Consider the following 15,694-nt stretch of genomic DNA (forward strand, 5'->3'; position numbering starts at 1 on the left):
TTACAGTGAGCCGAGATCACACCACCGCACTACAGCCTGGGTGACAGAGCGAGACTCAATCTCGGAAAAAAAAAAAAAATTGCAAACACAATACTTGTTTCATTTAGGTAGTTAAAGCCTAAAGCTGTTTTGATAATTTGTAGACTTATAGAATTCTATAAATATCTTACACTAAGACTAATTACATAAACACTACTAAAGAAACATTTTGATTTAACCTTAGAAAAAGGTTTTCCTCTCTGGATTAGGAGAAAAGAAACCCCTTGTATTTCATATTAGGCTACTACAAGCATAGTTGCATACACCTATTTATTTAAAAAGATTTGCCTTTTGCCCTCAAAGTGCATTTTCTTTTGGAATCAGTAAGTTTCCCCCCACCCTTTTGTATTCCGGCTCATACATGCTTTTGTTTGGCAAAACCTTCAGTAGTGTAGGTGATGCTGGAGAAATGATATGATTTAATGAACAGGCAATCTGTGAAATGGCAATTGTATATTATATCACATTTCACACTCTGTGTTCTTACATAGTTCCATGGCTCTTCTCAGAATTATATTTTCATTATTGTCCTTGGGAATAATGGATTAGAATTTTCTGTGATGTAACAGTGATCCATTATTAGATAGTGTCTTTCATACATGGTAATCAAGCTCCAATAGACTTTACTATTAGATTGGTCCTCTCTTTATTATTATTATTATTTCTTGTACTTTAGGTTCTGGGGTACATGTACATATCATGCAGGATTGTTGCATAGGTACATACATGGCAAGGAGGTCTGCTGCCTCTATCCCCCTATCACCTATACCCGGCATTTCTCTCCACATTGTCCCTTCCTACCCTCCCCAATCCCTCTGTTCCTCCCCAGCACCCCCTCCAACAGACCGCAGTGTGTGATGCTCCCCTCCCTGTGTCCACATGTTGATTGTTCAACACCCTCCTATGAGTGAGAACATGAGGTGTTTAATTTCTGTTTTTGTGTCAGTTTGCTGAGAATAATGGTTTCCAGATTCATCCATGTCCCTACAAAGGACAAGAACTCATCGTATTTTTTATGGCTGTGTAGTATTCCATGGTGTATATATGCCACATTTTCTTTGTCCAGTATATCATCAGTGGACATTTGGGTTGGTTCCAGGTCTTTGCTATTGTAAACAGTGCTGTGATGAACACATGTGTGCATGTGTCTTTATAATAGAATGGTTCATAATCCTTTTTGTATATACCCAGTAATGGGATTGCTGGGTCAAATGGAATTTCTATTTCTAGATCCTTGAGGAATTGCCACACTGTCTTCCACAATGGTTGAACTAATTTACACTTCTACCAACAGTGTAAAAGTGTTTCTATTTCTCCACATCCTCTCCAGCATTTGTTGTCTCCCGATTTTTTAATAATCGTCATTCTAACTGGTGTCAGATGGTATCTCAATGTGATTTTGATTTGCATTTCTCTAATGACCAACTTCTAGTGAAGTTGAGCATTTTTTCATGTTAGCCTTATATATGTCTTCTTTTGAAAAGCATCTGTTCTTGTCCTTCACCCACTTTTGAATGGGTTTGTTTGTTTTTTTCTTGTAAATCTGTTTTAGTTTTTTGTAGATTCTAGATATTAGCCATTTGTCAGATGGGTAGATTGCAAAAATTTTTTCCCATTCTGTTAGTTGCCAGTTCACTTTATTGATGGTTTCTTTTGCTGTGTGGAAGCTCTGGAGTTTAATTAGGTCCCATTTGTCTATTTTGGCTTTTGTTGCCAATGCTTTTGGTGTTTTAGAAATGAAACCTTTGCCTATGCCTATGTCCTGAATTGCCTAGGTTTTCTTCTAGGGTTTTTATGGTGTTAGGTCTTATGTTTAAGCCTTTAGTCCATCTGGAGTTAATTTTAGTGTAAGGTGTCAGGAAGGAGTCCAGTTTCTGCTTTCTGCACATTGCTATCCAATTTTCCCAACACCATTTATTAAACAGGGAATCCTTTCCCCATTGCTTGTTTTTGTTAGGTTTGTCAAATATCATATGGTTGTAGATGTGTGGTGTTGCTTTCCAGGCCTCTGTTCTGGTCCATTGGTCTGTGTTTCTGTTTTGGTACCAGTACCAAAACAGAAAGACGCTGTTTTGATTATTGTAGCCTTGTAGTATAGTTTGAAGTCAGGCAATGTGATGCCTCCAGCTAACAAGCCAGTTTGTTATGCCAGAATTTTCTCTAGTGTGATCTACAGCCAACCTATCTGAGAATCACTTGGTTGTTTTTTTACTTTATGCAGTTGTGTAAGCCTTACCCTAGATCTAATGAGTCCCAATCTCCCCATCATAGTTACCTACCAGTTTCTGTACTCTTTGAGCAGTAGTTCTCAGACTTCACTACACATTGGAATCACCTATGATGCTTGAAGTGTAATGATGACGGGGTCCATCTCCAGAGAAGAAAAGTCTTAAAGGATGTATTAAACAAAAATTGTATAAGAAGTATATAGGTACACCTTGATATTGTTGACTCTTTTGGCTCCTGTTTGTTTCCCTCTGCAAATACAAAAGAAAATTAGCCAGGCATGGTGGCATATGTCTGTAATCTCAGCTACTTGGAAGGCTGAGGCAGAAGAATCGCTTGAACTGGGAGGTGAAGGTTTCAGTGAGTGGAGATTGCACCATTGCACTCCAGCCTGGGTGATGGAGCGATATTCTGTCTCAAGAAAAAAAAAAAAAAAGATAAATCCAGGGTCCGCCTCTCATCATCTTGCCATAGTCTGCTGCGTGATTACCCTCCTTCACTTAAGCTTTTCTGTCTTTGAAATGCCTTCCTTCTCATTCTTTCTCCATCTTGGGAAGTGTTACTCATTCTTAAAGTTTAGTTCGCCTATCATTTTGTTTTGTAACTTTCTCAAGCAGCTCTTTCTCTAAATAGAATTATTGAATTGTTTTTACATGCTTCCACAGCATCTTGAACCTATTTTAATGGCACCTCTTTCCAAATTACATTATAGCTAGTTGTTTTCACAATTGTGGTCTCTGACTTGTGAATTGCTACTTTCAAAGTTGTGTATAGATCAATTCAACAGACACTTAATAAGTGGCCATGAATGCCAGGTCTTGGGCTAAGCAGCAAAAAGATGACTAATATTTTCTCTGCTCTCCCTGCCTCCTAGGAGCTAACATCGTAGTGAGGAAGATAAACAAATCATTACAATATCTCTGGATAGATGTTATAAAATACAGACACCCAGTGCTAAAGAATATTATCAGTGTCTAGGGATGTCGTGGAAGGCTTTATAAAATTGAGACTTAAAGAATGAATAATTGGAAAAGAGTTTTAAATTCCATCATTGGGAAATTACAGGAAGGGTGTTCTAGGCTGGGGAACAGCATTTGCAAATGTAACTGAAGCATGAACGTTCACAGCATATTCAGAGAAATACCACATAGGAAGGAAAGGCTGCTGTTTAAGATGGACATAATTAATTCCTGGATGCTGGGATTATCCTTAATTGTTAAAGGAAGTTAAACAACATGGGCAAACAACTAATCTTCATCAAAATACTGTCAGAAAAGTCTTAGTCCATCATTATAGTTGGAGATACTATTCTGGCTAGGGGCAACTCTTGATTTCCTAGAGGATGATATTGTTGTGCTGTTATAAGCTATGTAGAACCCATTTTAATGTTAGGCCAACTCCAAAGGCTGTACACATTCCTGTGATTATTTCAAGGTACAAATTTCTGGGTGCAGAGAAAAAAAATACTAAGTTTGAATCCATTAGACTTGGGTTTGAAGCGAGTCTTTATCATTTTATTAAGTCAGTGGCTGAGTTGCTTGATTTCTCTGGGTTTCAATTTCTTTGTGAAGATAAAAATAGATACCTTATGTGGTCATATGGATGATTGAATTAGATAATGCATGTAAATCATTTAGCACAGTGCCTGGCACATAAAAAGAACTCAGAAAACTCCAAACTTCCAAAAATAAAACAATAAAGAAGAGATTGGCTCAGAGCCAGAGAGAAAATGCCAGAAGGAATTCTGGAGCAGATATCAGCTGCTTGCTCCTCCTCTGATCAGGTGAGTAGTGTCATTCCACAACTTGCTGAGCTTGGCCAAGCAGCTCAAGGATTAATTTTCAACCCCAATTCCCTCTCCCAGTTCAGAGTCAAGCTACCTGAGTTCCAAGTTTCCTGTGTTCCAGGTGAGCAGAACTCACCCACCTCCTCCTCCTGCTCAGGACTGCTTTCAGATAAGGCCACCTGGAGAGGAGAAAGAAGGTGGTTTCATTTGTAGGTCCATAAATATCTGAGGCCTGGGCAGAGAGCAAGGACTTATAAGATGAAAGAGGATGGGCTTTCTAATTTGTGTCTGTCTCCCCCAAAACCTGAGTAATCTGTTCCTATTTAAAACAAAAAGCAAAACATGTTTCCTTAAGCTGGTTTAAGTGATGACTAAGGCAGTATATTTATTTCAGCTGTCAAAGGAATCAGGCATTCTTGAAGTTTTTTTGGTTAATTCTCCTGTATTTTTGAAAATACTGTGGTTCCCTTCCTAGGGACTCTTAAAGAAATTCATTTTGGGGTATTAAGATATCAGAGGAGCAAGTTCTCAATTCCTAAAGCTTTCCTTATTCAAAAAGATTAGAAAGATTTGTTGAAAGGACATAGATCTAAAGATGGTTGATTGGTGGTTAAACAAATTAATAACAGGACAAATGGAAATTATATTCACTCAAGAAACAAGCACCTATTTTGTAGCAGAGACTCTGGATACAATTCTGGGCAGAAGAATGCGATGTACTTGTTATCTTCTATTTCTTAACAGCTTGGGGGTTGCAGACAGGTAAGCATAGCCTTACAACACAGTGTTAGAAAGGCATTAATTGTAGAAGTACAAGGTGGCATAGGCGAGGACTCAGAGACTCATTGGATGAACTAAATTTAGTCAGATAAAGAGAGGGGTAGAAAGACATCTTAATGCTTGGAAATAAGAGTGGAGTGGATTTGAGGAACGAAATTCATGTTAATGTACCTAGATCACAAATGTAAAAGGAAGAACGGCTGGAGATGAGGCTAGCTGGATACTCATCTTTCTTTCAGCTGCTTGTGCTGGTCTCAATTTAGGATTGAGGGGAAAGTAAATCTCCTTGTAAATTTTGGGCCCAAGCCATATAATCCGAGGGAATCTTGCCTGTAGACATGTAACATGGCTCCTTGTTTCCCCTTTTGCTGTTGTTCCATTATGAATAGCTTCCAAAGAAAACTCAAGAGATACTTGATGCAGTTACATTTAGGTATTTCTCAGTCAATTAACAAAAAATCAGAACTTCGTCTCAAGTCTCAACTACTGGGATGCTGGCATCTTTGGCAGGTAGAATCCAGTATTTGATAAATCAACTAATAAATGGAAGATGAAGGAAACCATGATGGGAATGGGTCCTAGGTACAAGGGCTTCCTGAGCCTTTAGCCATTGATGAATAATTACCAATTATCCTTAATTTGTCTTCATGAGTCAAGAGAAGGCAAGAGAAATTTATATATCCTTTAACATGAATGAATGAAAGTAGAACTTGGGTCTGCTTGGTCATTAACTTTTCAATGACTCAGGTGCTTTTCAATTTTAATATGCGTACAAACCACCTAGCGATCATGTTAAAATGTAAGGTTTGAGAATGTCTTGGGTTCTAACAGTCTGTGTTTTTGTCAAAATCTCAATTGATACTAATTATTCAGGTCTGTGGATCGTATATCAAGTACCCTATTGCAGTTGTGCTCCTGAAGCAAAAGGTAACTAAGCTTTGCTAGATACATTTTTATACTCTATTTAAACACATATGGTTTAGTCTTGAATTTTTTTTTGAAAACAAGGAGTGGGGAGTTAAACTGCATTTTGTTCAACATTTTATTATAAACACTTTCAAGCATAGAGAAGAGCTGCAAGATTTAACAGTGAACCCCCTACCCAGATTCCACTATTAACATTATAATATTCTTATTTTTCAAATTTCCATCTAAGTATCATCTTTCTATCCAACTTCAATCCATATTATATTTGATATAAGTCAAAGTGAGTTCCAAACATTTCCTTCAAAATTCTTCTAAGCTACATTTAAAAAGTGACCCTTCCTAGTTGGTGACCAAACTTTGGTGACTATTCATGAGGCTTAGTCATGAAGTTGGCCCCATCTGTAACTTCTGCTACCTGCATTCTTGTTTTTGGCCTTTTCCTTACAAAGCACATCCAAGTTAGTGCCCTTGGAAAAGTTAGACATATTCCATATCTTTTGAAGGCATCTACTATGATTTTAAGCCCAAACTAATTTTGCCTTTAAGAATAATTTTTCAACCCAAATGCCCATCGATGATAGACTGGACTGGAAAAATGTGGCACATATACACCATGGAATATTATGCAGCCATCAAAAACGATGAGTTTGTGTCCTTTGTAGGGACACGGATGAATCTGGAGAACATCATTCTCAGCAAACTGACACAAGAACAGAAAATGAAATACCGCATATTCTCACTCATAGGTAGGTGATGAACAATGAGAACACATGGACACAGAGAGGGGAGCACTACACACTGGGGTCTATTGCGGGTAATAGGGGAGGGACAGTGTGGCGGGGTGGGGGGAGCTGGGGAGGGATTTCACATGGGGAGAAATGACAGATGTGGGTGATGGGGAGGAAGACAGCAAATCACACTGCCACGTGTGTACCTATGTAACTATCTTGCATGTTCTGCACACGTACCCCAAAACCTAAAATGCAAAAACAACCTCCTTTTTATTATATTATGCCATCCTAGAAAATAAAGTATCATTAATAATAAAAAAAGAATAATTTAAGTTTTTCTTTAAAGGATAGATGAAAACAGTAATTAACTTTTGGCTCCTAGCGTTTTGTATAAAACTGAATGAAGGCTATAAAGTCAGTTTTCCTTTTGGATTTATAGCTTCTTGGAGTCAGACCATTTTTTTAATAATCGTTGTCTCCCCAGTGCCCAGTACAGCTTCTACTACCTAATAAATGCTGTGTTTGCTGAAGGACTGATTGAGTTAGTGAATGAACACTCACCATGTAATAGCAATTTTCTCACTTGATTGTTGGTGCCTGTACCTGCTAGGCCCATCCCTACACGGAGTTTTTCAGTCTCCACACTGTTCGCGTTTTGTACTGATCAGCAGCATTTTTAGCCTTTACTTGCTAAATGTAGGTAGCCCCCCACAACCCCTATCGTGACAATAATAAATGTCTTTAGACATTGCCAAATGTTCCCTGTGGGACAAAATGCCTAGTGGAGAACCACTAGGCTACAAGAATTGGAGCCCTATAATTTGTGGCCAGCTCTGCTTAATCTGCACTAATAGGGACTAAGCTTCAACATATATTATTAATCAGAGTCTGAAGAATATTTTTATAATTTAGGATTTGTGATGAAATTGAGAAATGGTCTGTAGCTGAAAAAGCCTTGAATAAATCCTGAGTTGTCTTCCCAGTTCAGCATTTTCTCCCAGGCCCCATTGTGGGTGCTCAGTCTTTAGAGCTGGTTTCTGTCTGTGTTTCTGATTTGTGCTGTATTCTATTCTGGAATTCAAGCATTGTTCTGATCCCTGCTCCCTTGGCTGAGGGAGCTCACTGCTGCTCAGCTTCTTTCCCTGTGGGTTGGACCTGCTCAGTACAGAAGGCATTGTTGCCTGAGTTGCATTTTACCTCTGGAGGTACTCACCTCCTTGGACTCCTTTGTACAACCTCTTCGACTGTGTGTTACTGCTGCCTAATCACTTCTGTTGGGCTTCCCTACCCCCAAACAGATCCAAGCATATTTTCGCTACCTCAGAGGTGACTTGAGTTTTCTAAATCCCTCGGGATAATAAAATTGGCCCCACTGGCCAGCTTCCTTCAGAGTTAGCCCTACATTTACTTAGTTTCATTTGCCCCAGGACCATCAATTCTGGCCTCTTAGCCTTTTCTTACCAATTCACTGAAAGTTGGAATTTTCAGTCTTGAAAATTTGTTTTCCCTGGGCATGTACACTAGACTCCCTTCCCTCCTCACCAAGGACAGGTTCAACAACTTCAGGATGATCTATTCATCCTGCCTGACTTTTTTTTGGTCTTGTTAATCATTTTCTCCAGCCGCAGAGGCACCTCTTTTGTTTGCTGGCCCTGACCATAGAGAGCTGTTAAAGAAAGACTCATAATTAAACCCAAATGGCCCACAAAAAACTGACATTTCCTTCCCGATTGCTGTACATGAGCTCTGCTGTTTGTTCTTGCCTATGATTTGCCTAATTCCATCCCCTGACGATTGTTTCAAATATATTCCTTTCTCTATAAGCCCTCAAGCTTTCTTTACCACTGTGGAAACACTGACAATCTTAGTCTTTCTTTCACGAGATTAAGGCTGTTTTTCCATTCCACTTTAAGATATCCAGGTTTCTTTATCTACATTTGATTCCTCCTTCCTGGCTTGGCTAAGATATGCCCTTTCTCTCCTTTCTGGGCTTCTCTACTAGGCTGAGGACCTGTATTTGTTTGACTTAGAATAGCTTCTTTATACACTTAGGGGCAAAGTCCAGTTACATCCTGCTTTTCCTCGCGCAGAGTTGACAACATGGAATGCCTTCCTTTATGCAACCTCTCCTTTGCATTTTGCTGTTAAGGGGTAAAGAAAATACAATGTATTGTATTTGTTGGCTTAGCTGCTAATATGCGTTTCTCTTTTTCCATGATACCTTTAGTGCTAAACATATAGCACAAACTGGAATACTAAAATTACCGATCAATCGATAGATTAAAGTAGCACCTGACTCTTGTTTGGTTCAATTTATCTCTTCCTTTTAAAGAACAACTATGTTCTGGGCATAGTTCGTCTGGTTTGGATAATTGCCTCCATTCCTGATTTACCTTTTTTTCCCTTCTTAATCAGCCATCGGTTTTCTCTGGTACTTATGATTAGTAACCCTTTAGCCCTCAGAAGGGATCTTCTAATTAAATCAATTTCTACCAATTAGCTCTTAAATGCAGTTCTTAAGAAATTGGTAGAAAATTTATTTTTGTAGCCACCCACAGAAAACCAGTGTGGGTTTGCTTATACAGAGAACATCGACATTCATTTCAATATTCAGTTCATCTACTGAATAGGCCGTTTAATTCACAATATTTCCAATAGTTTTATTTCATTTTGTTTTGTTAGTAAATAACTCATTTGTCTGCTTGAGTATGGCTCAATGTTGGAGAAATAATTTACCCATAATCTCTCTTTATTACAGTGGTGCTCAATAGGTCTCTATTGTCCCCTGATATTCAAGACCATCTGTTAATGGGTCAGAAAATGATCTGAGGCATGAATTTTGATGTGATAGCCAAGATATTTCTAATGTTTTTGAAGAACAATATGAAATAGCATTAAAAATACTATACTGAAATTCAGGATATGTTGGGTTTAGTCCTTATATCTGACAATACCTTAAAATGAGATCATCCTTAATCCCCGTATCTCAAGTTTATACTTTGGAAAATGAAGTTTCCTTTAAACTAAACATTTTTTGGTTTCTTATGTTGACAGTAATACTGTGAAAGGAGTATTTTAGAGACTCCTCCTCCCTATTTCTCTGTCATTTCATTGTGATGGACCTTGCTATGAATCTCCTTATGTAAGTTATTTTTCTGGGTAATCTATAGGTCATATAAATTTGGAGACATATATCTTAGAAACCTTTTCATGTTGTCTGAGCCACAGAATTTTAAAGGAGCTGGCCTGAAGTCATATGCCATGAAAGTATATTGAGGTTAAATTTAGAGAATCTTGTTTGTATAGAAGATGAGACCAGAGTGCAGTTTTGCAGAGGCAATATTTGAAGGGAAATTGGCTGAAAATTTTCCTGAGTTGAAGAGAGACATGAATTCTTTGATAGAAAGTGCATTTCAAGTTTCAAGTAACTTAAATGAAATAAATCCGCCTCAGAGCGAAACTGCAGAATATCAAGGATAAAGAGAAAACCTCAAGGACTACCTGATCCCAAAGAAAGATTACGTACCAAGAAAATCAGATGGCCGATAGACTTCTCATCTAATCATAGATTCTAGACGATATGAAGTAAGCATCTTCAAAGTCCTGAGGGGGAAAATGACTGACAACTTACAAATCTGATTCCTAGGTAAATGATTATTCAAGGGTGAGGGTAAACTAAAGACATTTTCTGGCATGCATTCCACCAACCCTTTTTGAGAGAGCAAGGACACCATAATGACAAGTGTACCCAGAGGGGACAAGAGAGATGTAAAAAACACAGCACGGAAGTTAAAAGATGTTGGTAAATTTAAAAGAACACTTTGACTATTAAAAATAATAGCATCTTGTGTTTAAAAATAAGAAAAGCTAGATAGGAAGAACTTTATGGGGGTGAGAAATGTTCAAGTGTTCCAGGGTCATTGTTTTGTTTGTTGGGAAAAAAGATAATATTGAATGATTTAGACTCTGTTAGAGAAACACATAGCTCAGTATATATGTTCAGGAAAACCACTAGAAGAACAAGAATATAACCAATAGCTTCCACACCATAAAAAAACTGTGTCATCTAACCCATGACAGGAGAGGAGGGAGAAGAAAAACCACTAAACAACAACAGCAAAAAAAAAAAAAGAGTGAAATAAATGTGAATGCAGAAAGAATAATGACTGCTGAACAGATTTTTAATCATGGGCTGTATATTACAGACTCTGGATTACTCTAGATGGTTTTTTTCTTTGGGGGTTTGGAAAGAACAGCAAGGAGGTGAAAACCCTTCAAGACACGGGGATTTTGAGAGCTGTTTTACTCTCATATCTGATTGTCAGTTTGAATTTGAAAACTTTATTTAATATTTTATGTAATGAAATCTCAGACAGATTTCCAAATTTTCCCTATATAGTCTAGCAAATGGCTATAGAAAAACCATTTTCATTTATTACTGAAAGGAAGAAGAAAAAACCTTGCATTAAACACCTGGCATCTGGCGTTTCATTCCTCTTCCCAGATGGACTCCTTTAATAGAGCTCTTTATAGACAGCACATAGGTTAGGAACACCAAACAGTACACTGCAATTTTGGAGATGGTTGTCTGTGTTTACTATAATTACAGAGGTATTTAAAACTTTTGCATTTTGCCATTGGGAGAGAAAAATAGAGGGATTTGAGGGTAATCAGTTGTTATGGACACATCTTGACGTTAAATTGAAGCTATGTTTAGTTTGCCTGTAGCAGAGTCTGACTTCAAAAAGAGCCCCAGTTTTTGAAAGTTGTATATTTGCAAATATTCTAAATTCAGATGCTAACCAGCTACCAGCATACAAAAACCAGGAAATCAATAGATGATGCTTTGTGCTGTTGATGAGGCTTAAATTTTCAACGTAATCAATCCATTATGTCTATATAATTAGTAGTAGTTTTCTTCTTATTACTACACTGATTTTAATTTTTATTTTTTACTTGAGCTTGGAGTGCTTGAGCTTCAGTTTAATTTTTTGTTCTCAAGTCAAATTGTAGGTCACTGAGTTACTGATATTAATATTCTTAGGAATTCCCTAGTTTAAACCTTTATTACAGAGTATGACACTGAGGATCAAAGAGGAAATGTAGTTTTCTCAAATTCTTAGGACTCAGTAGCAGAGATTTGGCCTGAAACCTCGAAAATTTGTGGGTTACTTTCATTTAGAGTTCTCCTTAACATGTCCAAAGGAGGGTGACCATTTTACCATTTAGACAAGAATTATTTTATCACTTCAATATTTTACAAATCTGCTTGGATCTGTGATACATCCTAATGATGATCAGCAAACTATCGGTAGAAATTTAGGGAAGTAATTTATTTATCAGTTTGTTGCTAAATGTTATGGCTTCTGTCCACTGACTAATTCACGAGAGGAAAATAGGAAATTCTGGATTTAGCCTGTTGTGACTAATGTTGTATATTATTATTTTGTAAATTTTAGAATATTTCATGCAAACAAAAGATTAAAAATCGAAGACATTCATGTTTCTGCTACCACATTTAATATATATTTCACTCAAACATAGCTTTTAGTTCTATCCATGCTAATACATGAAAATCGGTTCACTAAAAATAATTACAATGTAGTATTCAGTTGTATAATTTATATTTTCCCAAAGATAATATATAGGTTTTTCAAAATTTAATTTTATTTTCATAAACAGTACTGTAATTAACACCCTTGCGTGCCCTTCTTAGCATGCATAATGGAATGTTTTCTAGAATATATAACTAGAAGTGGAAGAGCTGGCTAAAAATTATTTCTTCTGTTGTATCAGATATTGCCTTTCATAATATAGCTGTATCACTTTTCCCTCCTGGCAGCACATATGAGAAATACTGTTTCTCCTGTCTTCATATCCTTCAAAATATCAAACTTTACAATATTTATCAATTTTTTGAGAATGAAGTGGTATCCCATGGTTTTAATTTGCATTTCTTTTGTTATGGTTGTAGATGATGTTTTCAGCATTTTAAATCGCATCTTGCTTTCCTCTGTGAATTGCCTGGTCATAGCCTTGTGTGGTTTCCTACTGAGCTTTTAAAAAGTTTTAATTGATTTGTTAACATTATTTATCTATTCTAGCATCTATTCTTTATCTGCTAATAAATTGGAAATATATTTTCCCAGTATATGGTTTGTCTCTTTTTGTGTCGTTGTGATATCTTCTGAATATGGAAATTTAAAATCTTAATAAAGTCGAGCGTATCAGTCTTTTTTTTTTAAAAGGCTTGTCCTTGTTATGTTTTACTTACGAAAGCCTTTCTTATATTCTCCAATATTTCCTTTTACAAGTGTTAAATCTTTGCTTTTCTCATTTAGGTCTTTAATCCATCTGGAATATAATTCTGAACATGTTTTACATTTTTCTGTGTGGATAAATAATTGTCCTTGTACCGTTTATTTAACTGTCATTTCCATCCATCTGACAAATACCAAGTTTCCTTATGTCTCAGAATACCTGAGAGTGTGTAATTTATAATGAACAGATATTTATTCTTACAGTTCTGGAGGCTAAGTCCAAAGTCAAGAGACTGGCATCTGGCAAGGGCCTTCTTGCTACATCATCCCTGGTGGAAGGAAGAAGGGCAAGACAGTGTGCATGAGTGTTCATGCTTGTACGAGAGAGAGAGAGAGACAGAGACAGAGAGAAAGAATGCGTGTGAAGGAGGAAGAATGAGAAAGAAAGAGTGACAGAGAGAAAGAGAGAGATACACAGAGAGCGAGCGAGCAAGCAATAGAGGGCTGAACTCACTTTATAACAAACCTACTCCCCACAATAATTAATCGCCTGCTGTGATTATGACATTAATCTATTCATAGAGGGAGAGGCCTCATGACCTAATCACCTCTTAAGTCCCCATCTCTCAACACTGTTGCACTGCGGATTACGTTTTCAACATATGAACTCTGGGGGACACATTCAAACCATAGCGCTCTATAAATGTGGATCTTTTCTTGGACTCTATTTTGTTTCATTAGTCTATTTATTCCTGCATATACTGCAGTTTTACATTTATTTACTACAGATTTGTAATAATTGTCTTGATAATCGATGGGACATTACCATTTCATCTCTTCTTCTTCCACTCAAAATTGCCCTAGTTGTCTTACCTTTTATTTTCTGTAAAAATTTTGGAATTAGTTTTATAACAGTGCTTTGAAATTTTGATTGCAATTGCATTGAAGTTATTAGTTAACTTGGGGAGAATGACTACTTTTATGATACTGAGTTTTCTCCACAAACATGATACATTTATTTAGACCTTCTCTTATGACTTTTGTGTTATTATTAAGATTTTCCATAGGAATATCTTGAATATATTTGGTTAGATGTATACTTAGGATTTTTTTTTTTTTTTTGAGACAGGATCTCACTTTGTCACCCAGGCTGGAGTACAGTGAGTGGCACAATCTCAGCTCCCTGCAAACTCCACCTTCTGGGTTCAAGGGATTCTCCTGCCTCAGCTTCCTGAGTAGCTGGGATTATAGGGGTGCACCACCATGCTCAGCTAATTTTTGTATTTTTAGTAGGGCTGGGGTTTCACCATGATGGCCAGGCTGGTCTCGAACTCCTGACCTCAAGTAATTCACTTGCCTTGGCTCCCCAAAGTGCTGGGATTACAGATACGAGCCACCTCACCCGGCATACTTAGGATTTTTAAAAGTTCTTGCTGTTTTTACTTTTCAAATTTGTTTTTTAAAAATATTCAACTTTTTAATTTTAGATTCACTGGGTATAGGTAGATTAGTTACATAGGTATGTTGTGTGATGCTGAGGTTTGGAGTACCATTGACCCTCTTAGCCGGGTATTGAGCATAGTACCTAATAGTTTTTCAACCCTTGTCCCCTTCCTACTTCCCCATTCTAGTGGTTCTAAGTGTCTATTGTTGCCACCTTTATACCCATGAGTGCCCAATGTTTAGCTCCCACTTATAAATGAGAACATGTGGTATTTGGATTCCTGTGCCTGTATTAGTTCGCTTAGGATGGCCTCCAGCTGCATTCATGTTGGTGCAAAGGACATGATTTCATTCTTTTTTATGGCTGCATAGTATTCTTTAGTGCACACACACACACACACACACACACACACACACACACACACACATTTTCTTTATTCAGTCCACCATTGATCGGGGGGACCTAGGTCAATTCCATGTCTTTGCTTTTGTGAACACTACTGTGATGAACATACAAGTGAATATGTCTTTTTGGTAGAATGATTTATTTTTCTTCTGATATATACCCAGCAATGGGATTGTTGGACTGAATAGCAATTCTCGGCCAAGTGCAGTGGCTCATGCCTGTAATTCCAGCACTTTCAGAAGCTGAGGCAGGCTGATCACCTGAGGTCAGGAGTTTGAGAACAGCCTGGCCAACATGCCAAGACCCCATTTCTACTAAAAATATAACAAAATTAGCCAGGTGTGTTGGTGCCCGTCTTTAGCCCCAGCTACTTTGGAGGCTAAGGCATAAGAATTGCTTGAACCCAGCTAGCAGAGCTTTCGGTGAGCTTTGATCACACCACTGCATTCCAGCCTGGGTGACAGAGTGAGATTCCACCTCAATTAAGAAAAATAGTAGTTCTGTTTTAAGTTCTTTGAGAAATCTCCAAAGGGCTTTCCACAATGGCTGACCCAATTTACATTCCCACCAACACTATATAAACATTTCCTTTCCTCACAGTCTTGCCAGTGTCTACTGTTTTTTGATGTTTTCATTAAAGTTATTTTGACTGGTGTGAGATGGTACCTCTTTGTGATTGATTTGCTTTTCTATGATACTTAATGATGTTGAACATTTTTTCATAGTTTTGTTGGTAACTTGCATGTTTTCTTTTGAGAAGTGTCTGTTCATGCTTTTTGCCCACATTTAATACTTTTTTTTGCTTATTGAATTAAGTTCCTTATTGATTCTGGATGTTAGACTTATGTTGGATTCACAGTTCATAAAAATTTTCACCCATTTTGTAGGTTGTCTGTTTAATCCGTTGATAGTTTATTTTGCTGTGCAGAAACTCTTTAGTTTAATTAGGCTCTACTTGTCAATTTTTGTTTCTGTGGCAGTTGCTTTTGAGAACTTAGACATAATTTATTTCTCAAGACTGATGTCTGGGATGGTGTTTTCGAAGCCTTCTTCTAGGATTTTTATAGTTTGAAGTCTTATACTTAAGTCTTTAATC

The sequence above is a fragment of the Callithrix jacchus genome, chromosome 8 (genome assembly GCF_049354715.1).
Source record: "Callithrix jacchus isolate 240 chromosome 8, calJac240_pri, whole genome shotgun sequence".
NCBI lineage: Eukaryota > Metazoa > Chordata > Mammalia > Primates > Cebidae > Callithrix > Callithrix jacchus.